This window comes from Rhyacophila brunnea, unplaced genomic scaffold (assembly GCF_057557595.1).
Source record: "Rhyacophila brunnea isolate RB1 unplaced genomic scaffold, BYU_Rbru_1.0 scaffold_10, whole genome shotgun sequence".
NCBI classification, from domain to species: domain Eukaryota; kingdom Metazoa; phylum Arthropoda; class Insecta; order Trichoptera; family Rhyacophilidae; genus Rhyacophila; species Rhyacophila brunnea.
Window position 1 is genome coordinate 17,412,322 of NW_028232752.1, and position 12,255 is coordinate 17,424,576.

The window sequence follows — 12,255 nt, forward strand, 5'->3', positions numbered from 1 at the left end:
CAGCACTAGTTTTACTGAAATAAAAACTATCACTTAAATATTTTAGCTTGTTTAGTTCAAACGATTCTTCTTCTTCTTCTTCTACGGCGCTACATTCCGGGGTGGGATTTGGCCTCCTCTACAACCGCTCTCCACTCACTCCGGTCTCTCGCCACACTTCTCCAGTTACCGGGTCTTCCTAGATGAAGCCAGTTCACTTCTACGGCATCAGCTCATCTCCTTCTTGGACGGCCTCTGGGTCTCTTCCGTTGGGGTAGCCACTTCGTCATGATCCTTGGCGCTCTAACTTCAGGCATTCTCTCCACATGTCCCGCCCATCGTAGTCTTTGGGACTTGCAGTATCTTATGATTGTTTGCTGTTCAATCAGCTCTTCCAACTCACGGTTCATTTTTATTCTGTAGTTCCCATTTTCCAATGTGGGTCCAAATATTTTGCGGAGTATTTTGCGCTCGAAGACAGCTAATTTGTTTTCCTCGTTTTGAGTTAAGCACCAAGTCTCACAGCCATAAATGACCACTGGTCTTATAATTGTTTTATAAATTAGAAGTTTACTTCTTCGGCCTAGAATTTTCGACCCCACCAGTCGCTTACAGGCATGCCAGCATTTATTCCCGGAGATAAGGTGGATTTTTATCTCCTCGGCTGTCTTATTTTGGGCATTTAGGCTGGATCCGAGATACGTAAACTTGTTCACCCCTTCATATGCATGCTGTCCTATGTCTATATTTTGCAGCGGTACCTGATCGCGTGTGCTGACCATATACTTAGTTTTTGACTGTTTTATTTGCAGCCCAGCGTTTTCTGTTTTTATTTTCATAGTGCCACCATGGTCGATCATCCTCTGTTTGGATCTACTTGTAATTACTATGTCGTCAGCATAAGCGCACATTTGCATTGTACTGTTATCTACCCATCCTCTTATGTTGGTTTCACGAGCTATGGATTCCACCACAAGGTTAAATACTATAGTGGATAGCGCATCCCCTTGTCTCACACCTGATTCGATTTTGAAGTTTTCAGTTTGCTCATTTTGCACATTGACAACTGCTTGAGTATCCGTCAGTGTGGTTTTTATTGGCTTTACTAGTTTTAAGGGAGTTCCCAGTATTTTTAGGCTTTGCAGCATCGTATCCCTATTCACGCTGTCGACAGCTTATTTAAAATCAATAAACAGGTGGTGGAGTGTAAGGTTGTATTCGTGCGTTTTCTCCTTAGTTTGCCTCATGAGATGGATGTGATCTATGGTGGATCTATTTGGTCGGAAGCCGCATTGGTATTCTCCCAGGATTTCCTCACCATAGATCATTAATCTGCTATACAGTACAGATGAGAAAACTTTATAAGCTGTGTTTAGAATTGTAATCCTTCTGTAGTTATCGCACATTGTTTTGTTTTCCTTTTTCAGAATAGGCACGATTATACCCATCTTCCATTCCTCAGGTAGAATTTCTTTTCCCGAAATATTGCGAATTATCTTGTGGATATTTGCTTCTAGTGTTGGGCCACCACTCTTTATCAGCTAGGCTGTTATCCTGTCGGTTCCAGGTGCTTTATTGTCTTTCAGCGTTCATAATGCTCTTCTTACTTCAGGCAGAGTAGGCTGCTCACCAATAAATTCCTCAGCAGTGTGGTACAGTACTTCTTCCGTTTCCTCATGACCATTACTATAAGCCTGATTTAAAAGTGTTGTGAAATAGCCTTTCCATCTTTCCATAATGTCCTCCTTTTTGATCAGCATTTGTCCTTCACTATCCTTACAGGAGTTTAATCTGGGTTGATAGGATTTCGTTAGATTTTGAAGAGTCTTGTAAAATTTTCTGGAATCATTGTTTCTTCTTTGACATTCTATGTCTTGGAGTATTCTCTTGAGCATCATTTGCCTTTTCTCTCGACAGAGCTTTGTTGCAGTTTTTTTCTTTTCTTTATAAGTTTCGTAATTTTGGCGCGTTTTCTTTTGTAGGCATTTCTTCCTTGCTTCATTGTTTTCAAACAGTGCTTGCCTACAATCATCATCAAACCATCCTGCATCTATTTTTGCTTTGTTTTCCCCCAGAATTTCTGTGGCACTCGTGATAATACAGTTTTTTGTATTTTCCCAGTCCACGTTCACATCATCGGTTATTAAAGTCATTTTTAAGTTTGTTTCTATAGATTCCTGGTATTTATCCAAAATTTCTTCATCCCTTAATTTTTCAGCTTTCCATTTAGTTTTTCTCTGGCCTTCTTTTTTCAGTATTAAGGAGATTTTTCGTTTTAATTTTGCTCTCACCAGGAAGTGATCAGAATCGCAATTGGCTCCTCTGCAGACGCGCACATCCTCCGCTGTTGTCGCTCTTCTTTTCGATATAAAAATGTGATCTATTTGGTTGCATGTATTACTTCCAGGTATTTTCCAGGTTCCTTTGTGGATATTTTTATGTTTAACTAATTATTAAATTATTTGCAGCCGCTAAAAAGCATAGACGTTCACCATTATCGCTTGTCGTTTCATGCAAACTGTGCTGCCCAGCTACTTCTTTAAATGCTTCGTCTTTTCCAATTTTTGCATTGAAGTCTCCCAAGATAATTAGAGCATCATATGGGGAGACTTTTTCGCAGGCTCTCTGCAGATCTCTGCAGATCATAGAATCTATTCTTATTTTTTTCGGTAGCATCGTCAGTTGGGGCATAAACGTTGATGAACGTAATATTGAAAAGTGTACCTTTCAGTTTAAGTTTACATAATCTCTCACTAATTGGCTCAAATTCTAGTACTGCCCTGCGGATATCAGAGCTGATTAAGAACCCAGTTCTATAGCGACCTTGAGTACCTGCAGATCCACTGTAATACAAAGTGTAGTTTCTCTTGTTTATGAAACCTGTGCCCTCCCATTTTATTTCCTGCAATGCAGTCACGCTCATTTTATACTTATGAAATTCAATTGCAACTTCCTCCATCTTACCCGGCTGCAACATAGTGCGTACGTTCCATGTGCCACATTGTATATATAATCGTTTGTCCTTAATTCTTTGCTTGGATCGTTGGTTTATGGGGAGTCCGGGGTCCAAGGCAGTTGTTTTGGTGTTCGTAATCAGGGTTTTTTTACCGTGTTGGGTGATTAGCCCTACGACGAACCCTCCTCCTTTATCCGGGCTTAGGACCGGCCATAGCGTAGGTAGAGTCGTTCCCTATTACTATAGGCAGAGTTAGTTCAAACAATTATTTTATACAAATTAATGCATCGGAATAGAAATCCAACCAAAGGATTAGCATGTTTGTAACAATATAAAAAATATCGCCATTTTTATTAGATAAATTAACGGCGACATGTATCTGCTATTCCGAAGTTTACGAGGTCAATTGTCATACAAAAATTATTACATATTATATGAAGATCTCAACATATAAATATTTTATATGCACTTATAAAGAGTGCTTCTGTGCCGGCCGTGAGGTAACTTGACAGAACGGCGCGAACCATTTTTTTATGTACCACATAAAGCATAATATGTTACGAGGTATAAGAGAAAGTAACAAGAGAAAGGAGTTCATAAAATTTATTCCAGGGCGCCGCTGCAGGGAGATTTTCAAAGGAATACAAAGTACGCTGGATTAGGGGGGCCAATATATCAAACGGTAATATTCGGCAAATGTGTTTTTTATTGCGTATTTATTTTCTTCCGTAATGCTATTCACGACCGCGTTTCTTCGTTTCTTAACACCTCCCCCCGCCAATCTTCTATAATAATACACAACATTGGCATGAATTACTTCTTTTTGGAGGAAACCATATAAGGCACGGTGTCTGGCTTTTGTGGCAATCCTAATTTCTTGTTATTTTTATTCCGATTCTACGCGCAATTTTAAGCACTGTAAAACTACCAACAACATATTTTTATATATTTTAAAAGTCACTAGGATCAGGAATTGATTGTACATATTTGACAGAAGGACATGATGCGATATCCATCTAACGGCAAAGAAAAACATACTTATTGACTATATGGAGTAGAGGCTTGGACGCTCACAGAAACGATTCTCAAAAAACTTGAAGCTTTTGAAATGTGGGTGTATAAGCGCATGCTTTGTATCAGCTGGAAGGAGAAAGTTACGAATTTTGAGGTGATGTCAAGGATGAAAAAGACCAAAGAAATAGTCAAACTAATAAAAACTGGTATACTTTGGCCACATCATGTGGCATCCCGAGAAGTATCGCCTTCTACATCTCATCATTCAAGGGAAGATCTCCGGTAAGCGAGGCCCTGGTAGAAGAAGAACATCCTGGCTCAAAAACCTCAGGGACTGGTTTGAGCTCAGCACTCCATCCCTATTCAGAGCAGCGACGGATAGGGGCCAAATGGCCAAATTCATCGCCGACGTCTGATAACGGATATGGCACACAAAGAAGAAGATTGACTACTATTCTTAGTTAATAATCTAAACCACATCACCTATATAATAATATAATGTTCGCTATAATAAATCGACAAAACAAAACGCAAATAATAATGAATAAATTACAATATATTTTAAGACTACTAATAATTATGCAATCATTCACATAACATGTACGCATTTATATAAAAAAAAACAACATTTAAGATTTGGTATTCTTTGCTGAATTTATCAGTAGTTTTCAATCGTTCACGACGCCTTTAGTTTATAAACTTTCTTTGTTTACCGTAATTGGGTACTTACTTATCTTTAATGCAAATGTATTTTGCAAATCTGCACGTGTCATTCCTGGTCACTGAGGAATTCGATGGGCAACGAAATTAAAACAGACATCGCGTCACCCGACAAAAAAATTATAGTCCTGTTAAACTTTTTATGTTTTTTTTTTTTTTTCTTTATTTGGAAGCAATTGAGCTCTTCTCTGAATGGAAGGCTATTCTGCTTTACAATGGTTTACAAAAGTATACATACATTTTTTTAACGACAGGCATAAATAGTTACATTATTAATGATACAGAATTACATTTTTGTTACACTATACACTAGACATTTACGTTACATTTTTGGAGAAATTCATGTACAATTTTCATAACTGAAATATTTGGTTTTGCCAGGAACGAATTAATCGTAAAAGGAGGGTATAACCTGCATTTCCCCAACTTATTCAATAACACTTCTCTCTCCTGGTCATAGGCATCACATTGCCAGACAATGTGGTTAAGATCTTGAGTGGGATGTCCACACTGACACTGAGGGCTATCTACCACTTTAATTTTGTACAATGATTCATTGAGACTGTGATGCCCTGTCCTGCTTCTAGCTATTGTCACTATTACATCTCGCTTTATTTTACAATGTTTACTAAACCAAATTTTAGGAGATCTACTATAAAAGTTTTGATAGTAGTGTGTTCCCTTTTCTTTCCCAAGATTTTCTAAATATTTACCGTTATTTTCGCTCATTGTTTGTTTAAACTGGGCTTTAAAATCTGTGTATGGAATTCTTATATTTTCTAATGGGTATTTTACAGATTTTTTTGCCAATTGATCAGCAATTTCATTGCCATTAATTCCTTTATGTGCTGGAATCCAGTATATCTGTATATTTGTACCGTGTTCGTTACTATTGCTAAATTTGGAAATGTTGGTTCTAATATTAAGAATGTAGTCATTAGTTTTGATGCTGAAATTTGGATTTTCGAGCGAGTGAATCAGACTTAAAGAGTCAGTGAAAATGTTGATATTTTTATTTTTGTAATTAAGTTCAATTTTAGTGGCTTCGCATAAGGCTAAGCACTCTGCTGTATAGATGGAAGCGAATCTGTGGACACTTTTGGCAACCGACGTGTTGGATTGGGGGAAGAACACTGCTACACCTACTGAAGGTGAATCGGGAATTTTGCTTCCATCCGTAAAAATTTGGACTACATTTTGATTGCTAAATTTGGACTTGAATAATAAGTCGGGAGAGTCGGAGTGCGATAGTTCCATTCCTATTTTTGTATTAGTTAAAACGTTGTATATAATATCCTCATAGGTATAATTAAAAAAGTTGTAGAAGTCTCTTTTTAAAATCAGATGATCGATACAATTTACAGCTTGGATACTTTCTTTTAAAATTTGAAATCTCTTCGGAGTACGATTTCGCGTTATAGTTGTTTGTAGAAATCTGTTGACATTGTATCTCGTATTAGAAGTACGGTTTGACATACATTTTACCAAGAAGTTTTTACATAGAAATTTAGATCTTTCTTCTAGTAATGTTATCTTGGCTTCGGCAAGTAGTATGTTAGTAGGTGTACTTTTTCTTAGGCCAAGAGCCAATCTGATAGCTTGGTTCTATAGTCGTTCTAACTGTAGCTTTGCTCCTTTATTTTTTGGGAAGTAAATATAGCTTCCATAGTCCATTATGGATCTGATGTAGCTTTTATAGAAAGTTATTAGAGTGGAAGGGTGTGATCCCCACCAAGTACCTCTGAGGAACTTTATAATGTTGGTGAACTTTTTATGTTAATTAATACATTTTGTTTCCACTTGCTATACCGAATATATCGGTGTAGTCTGATTTTTAAAACCAATATTTCGGTATCGAATAATACTGGGATACTGGTATTGAAATCCTTACCCCTGGGTATCACATAATGACTGATTATCTTAATTTCGGAGAGTTGATTATAAAAAATACAGCAGACTTCATAAGTGCAAACAAAACTCGATTCTATTTTCAAAGCAGGAATACCGAAAGTAAGCGCGTCGACATCGAACATTAACGTTACTCCACAGCGGGTGTGTCTGGATATATTATCATCCGATGATGAATAAACAGGATTTTGTTTGTGTTTTATATAACGGACTTTCGGCTTTAACGGACACCCCCTCACCCGCATTAGTCCGTTATGTCGAGGTTCTACTATATCCATATTTTCATCTCGGTATACGCCGAAAGTCAAAATGTTTGTTTAAATATAATAATATTTTGTCACCTTAATACTACAACGAGATAACTTTGATATTATGGTCATTGTTGGTAAAATGAAATTTAAACATTATTATACACAAATACAGATTAAATTATTATTTATAGCCTTGATATTATTTAAAATAAAAATGGATAATTGTGTCACTAGATTTCAAAATCAGCCAAGTCCATAATAAATGAACAGCTTTTTGTCTTCTCAAATACACAGTGACAAGGGTGAAAGTTTATATTTTTTCGAGTATACAATATTTAAAATTAATAAATTCCACATTTTGATAATGCAAACATGTTAGAAAGCAGTAGTTCTTCAGCAATTCACAAAAACGTAAAAAATACTTAAAGGTGGACTTGGCTGATTTTGAAATGTAGCGACACAATTGTGCTTGTCTTATTGGGAACCATTTAAATAATGTTCAATTGTATGAAAATTTTTTGTAGATATATTATTTATTTAATGCATTTACGGTTTTAAAGTTATCTAATATTTTCAAACTTAAAAATAATACAGTTCCCATTAACTCCTGACTTACCTAGTTTTATCATATTGTAGAGAAGGAAATGTAGAATCATACTATTCAATAGCTATCTCAAAAATAGTGAAAATCAATTAGTAATCTAGTTGTAGTATTAATTTATTGAGGTGACGATTTCTATGCCTACGTTATGTTCTATAAAGTTTAATATTTCAACGCGTTTCTTATACACATATATAAACATTATATACATATATAAACTACTTACTTAAGTAGGTAGGTGGTTGATTTTTTTCAGAAAGGTGTTGCCACTAACTATGTCGAGATTAAAACGTCTGACAACTTTACAAAACAATACAAAAACTCGTTCAAGAAATCCAGTGTATCCGGCAAACAGAAACTCTAAAGGATAATGTCAGAAGTTAAAAATCAGACAAGACAGAGACAGTGCAAAAAATGTGTACAAAAAGAGTGCTCAGGGATTTCTGAACAACGTATTGCCTTTACACTTGTTTCCTGCTGTCAACAGAATAGCTTCAAGTAGTTATTTCTTCAGGAATCTCTTTGGAAAATCGTATCGAATTTTTCTTTGCAGAAATTCTATCATATAATTAATTGCTTTATCAATGACATAAAGAATTTTTACAAGTTATTTTTATATTAGGTATGGACACAGATTTTTCAGACGTAGCGTATGGTTACAGGTTGAAAAAATATGAATGAACGACATTATAGTTATAGAATTAATAGATAAACAATATAAACGAATAATTTTTACTAATAAATATATAAGTACTAAACAAAATTGCGGCATTTCATTGAAATAAATTATCCCATGCATACTGCTAAATTGTATTTATATCGTAAACGTCATATTATTATTGCAAATTGTGTAGGTATTTTGAACATTTGAGATCAGGTCTTTACAGCATTACTATATTTGTTGTGCTTAAATATTGTCACATATAAATGCATATGCGATAATGAAAGAATGCGATAGCCCACGAATTCATCGGCGTGAAATACCGAAAGAATTCATGAATTTTGCCAAAAATCGGCTATGAAAATGCTCTACGAACAACGAGTATTTTTTTTTATCTCGATGCTATAGAGATGCCCATATAGTATACGGTCATCTCTTTCCGATAAGAAAGCTCGCGGCGAACTGTGTTACTGTGAAATGTAATACGTACAATTTACATGTAACCGAATAATTTCCTTTATATTGATAAATCAAATCAAGCAGCGCTTGAAATGGAAAATTTTACGAACCGGAACGCTAAATAATTTTCCGAAAATATTAACGAAGTTATTTAATTTTATGTATATTATATAAAAATAAGTGTTATATTTTTTTCATATAGTCAAATTAATTTTTCCACGAGACTGAGCAACAATATTGGGGATTTCATTAACCGGAACGGCGCTCCGGTGCACTCCGGTCCATTTCGAGCCCTGAAATCAAGCATGTCGTCGGTTTTCCGCTGATATAGACCGTGCGTGTAAATGAATGCAGAACAGTTAACTCAGTCTTGTAGAATGCCAATGAACAATACAACCAATTCACGATACTCTATGTATATACATATATATCGATACACCATGACGTCTATATTATGAAGAAGACAGGAACCGAAATATATTATTATTTAAGGAAACGGTAAATAAATCTCATTTCAAATAAGATATCTTTGAGAATTTTATTAATAATGAAATTGGAATTGTTTTCTCTTCTAATGAAAATATTTTTATTATATTAAGACAAATTTTAAGGGAACATAAGAAAATGTACTAATTTAATTGGTTTCATTATTATTTTTGGATTTATTTAATTGAATTTTTTACTACCAATGAAGCGTCTATTGAATATAAGTACCTCTAAAAAATGAATATTATGAAAAAAACAAACTTCGGCTAAAACGTCCAACTAAAAAAACATAAAAATGAAATTTCAAGAATATTCATTTGAGTTGGTACGTGTTTAATATTTTTTTACATTTAAAAGATAAGGTTTCTTTTGAACTTTTTGAGGCTTTCGGAGTACCAAAAATATTAGTTTTTACGATCGGTGTGAGCAAGTTTTCATTTAAAACGTGTTTGAATTGAAATTGGTTTTTAAAATAGCTTTATTCAGTTTCGAAAATAACTGGTTTTCTAAAAGTTTAGATACTCCCATTTCCACACGGATAATATTTTTCACCATCGCTTCGTTAAAACAACCAGTAAAATATATTATGCTGATTACCTTAATGTGAACGTCTATTGTCGAACAAGAACTTATTGGTCACGTGTTGTGTTTGTGTGTGTTGACAAAACTGTGAACTAACAAGCCCCTCCAGTGCAGTTAACCGCACTTCCGTTTTCAAATAAGGAACGCCCACATTTTATTCATTTAATTTTACGCTTCTGTGATGTACTGATCTATCAATTTACATAATTTGATGCTTTTAATGATAAAAATATGTGTAAAACGATCAGGAGTGATATATAAATTATTATTAGTAAGCTTTTGGTTTATTGCGGAGAATAAAAGAAGTCACATCTAAAAAGAGAGCCGAAACATTATTTAAACACGCATTGCCGCCATGACAGGTACGTCACTGAGAAGTCTTCTATTTATGCGACTACAGCGATTTCCTGTTATCAACGTCGGACAGTATATACTGCCTTTCTAAGGAATAAGGCACACGAAGACTCTAATGACATAATGTGTTTTTTTTTTCAAATTTTAATACTGTAAATTAATAAAAAAACGGTTATATTTTTTATTAGTAGGTTATTAAAATAAACACAAAGCAATAATAAATAAGAAGTAACTGCAATAAATTGGTGCAGTTACTGCCTTATCGCTTATAAATTTGTATTATTTTAGCAATGTCTATTTTTTTCACTAAGGATTTTAACGGTATTTTAGTAATAATACTGATTTTTAAGTATATAACAATATATAGGTAGCTTTCAAAATTACTTATCGAATGGCATTCATTTTCACTCAATTTCACAAATTTTGCGAGTTACCGCCTTCTTCTTTGGAAAGGTTTTTTAAAGTATTAAGGTTTTGCTTGCTTTGTAGAATATGTTGGATTTGCATCGATTTTTCATTTAAACTGCCTTAGTTTTAAGAGAGTTTTTGTATCGTTTGAGTTCTGACAAAATCATGATGAGAAATAACCCCCCCTTTTGTTGGCTAGGGTTGGCCTTCTTCTTCTGCTTTAGGCAACTACCACGGACCAGTTAAAATAATTATGCTCATATGACACAAATTACTCTTCAAAAACTGAGGAAGTTTAAATGGGAAATTAAGGCACATCCACGGATATTATATAAATCGGGCACCATCACATTATATTAGGCTACAAAATTAGTTAGTACAGACGAGTATATCTGAAAGTATTACTTATTCAATATAATATATTAGTATTATCTAATTTTGTCTTCATATTAACATGCATATAATTATGTGGACAAGTACTCATTTTCCTAGGATATGTCATATAATTTATAAAAAGAGTGTTTTAAAAATATCGAAAGAAGCTAGAGCTAGTAGTAGTTTTTGCGACTTGATGACTCATTTATTTGTTAGCTTAAAACTGAGAAAATTTTATGGTCTAGGAATTGAATTTTTAACACCAAGAAGGAAAGAAGTCTTATAATATTACATTAATGGAAAATAGATTTTGGACTAAACTTGAAAAAACATTGTTTGATAGGTAAAGCAGATACATGTTATACAATATTAAAAATATCACACTGGTTTTATAGAATAACCTAATATTTACTATTTTTATGATTATACAATTAAATTTTCCTTGTTATAACTCTTAAACAGGTAAATTATCGATAAATAACCTGTGAATTACCAGTAAACTGGTTTACCAAATAATCGGTACCTAATTAATATTGTATTTTTTCAATAACTTTGCTTACCCTAACCCTTTACTGCATAGTGTCGCAAATTTGCGACTTTTTAAACTATTTCGATATAGCCAATGCCATCTGTGTAAATTATCAAATAATATCCTTTTTTGATGCCTAAAAAACTGTTTTACCATAAACATCCTACTTTACCGATTTTGTTTGGACATTTCAAAAAATAAAGCATTTCTGCATTATAGTCTCTGCATTTCTGCTTTGACAATTGACGAATTCGTATGTACGTGAAAATCTGCATTTGTAAATAAATAAAAAAAGGTGTACAGAAGATAGAAATTGGTTGAATAATAATATCTACACATCAAATATGGTATGTGCGTTAGTGTTTTTATAATTGTTATTATTTGGTTTTGTATTTTGTCATACTGAAATGTAAGATTTCCTAATGTCGTAAATCTGCAACGCCACGCAGTAACATACAAAATTTAATGGAATTTTCAAAAAAAAAAAAAAATATTTTTCCTTCATTCACAAGGCATTTTGATACCAAGAAAAAATAAAAATTTTCAAAAAAAAATCATGCAGTAAAGGGCTAATTAGTTAGACTTAGACAAGATTTTTACCACACCCTTCATCCAATATCGATTGAAAAAGGCTACATGTAAATTTGTGCCAACCCCAGGAGATTGAATTCAAATCCCACTGATTATGTATGTAGGCATATTAACAACAGTACTATCATAATAGGTTTAACGGTCGGCTGCATACGTAAATATAAATTATGCGGTTAAGCAGGAATTAAACAATATATCGGAATGTAAAATGTAAACATTGCCAGATTATTAGAAATTGTTGGGAAATATATATTCAGTTGGATGTTAATGATTTGCTTAAATATGCTTGAGTGCATGCCTATGTGTAAACAATATTTACGAGTATGCATAAAATTTGAAGTATAACCAACAGCTTTACGTGAAATAAACACCCTCTCTCTT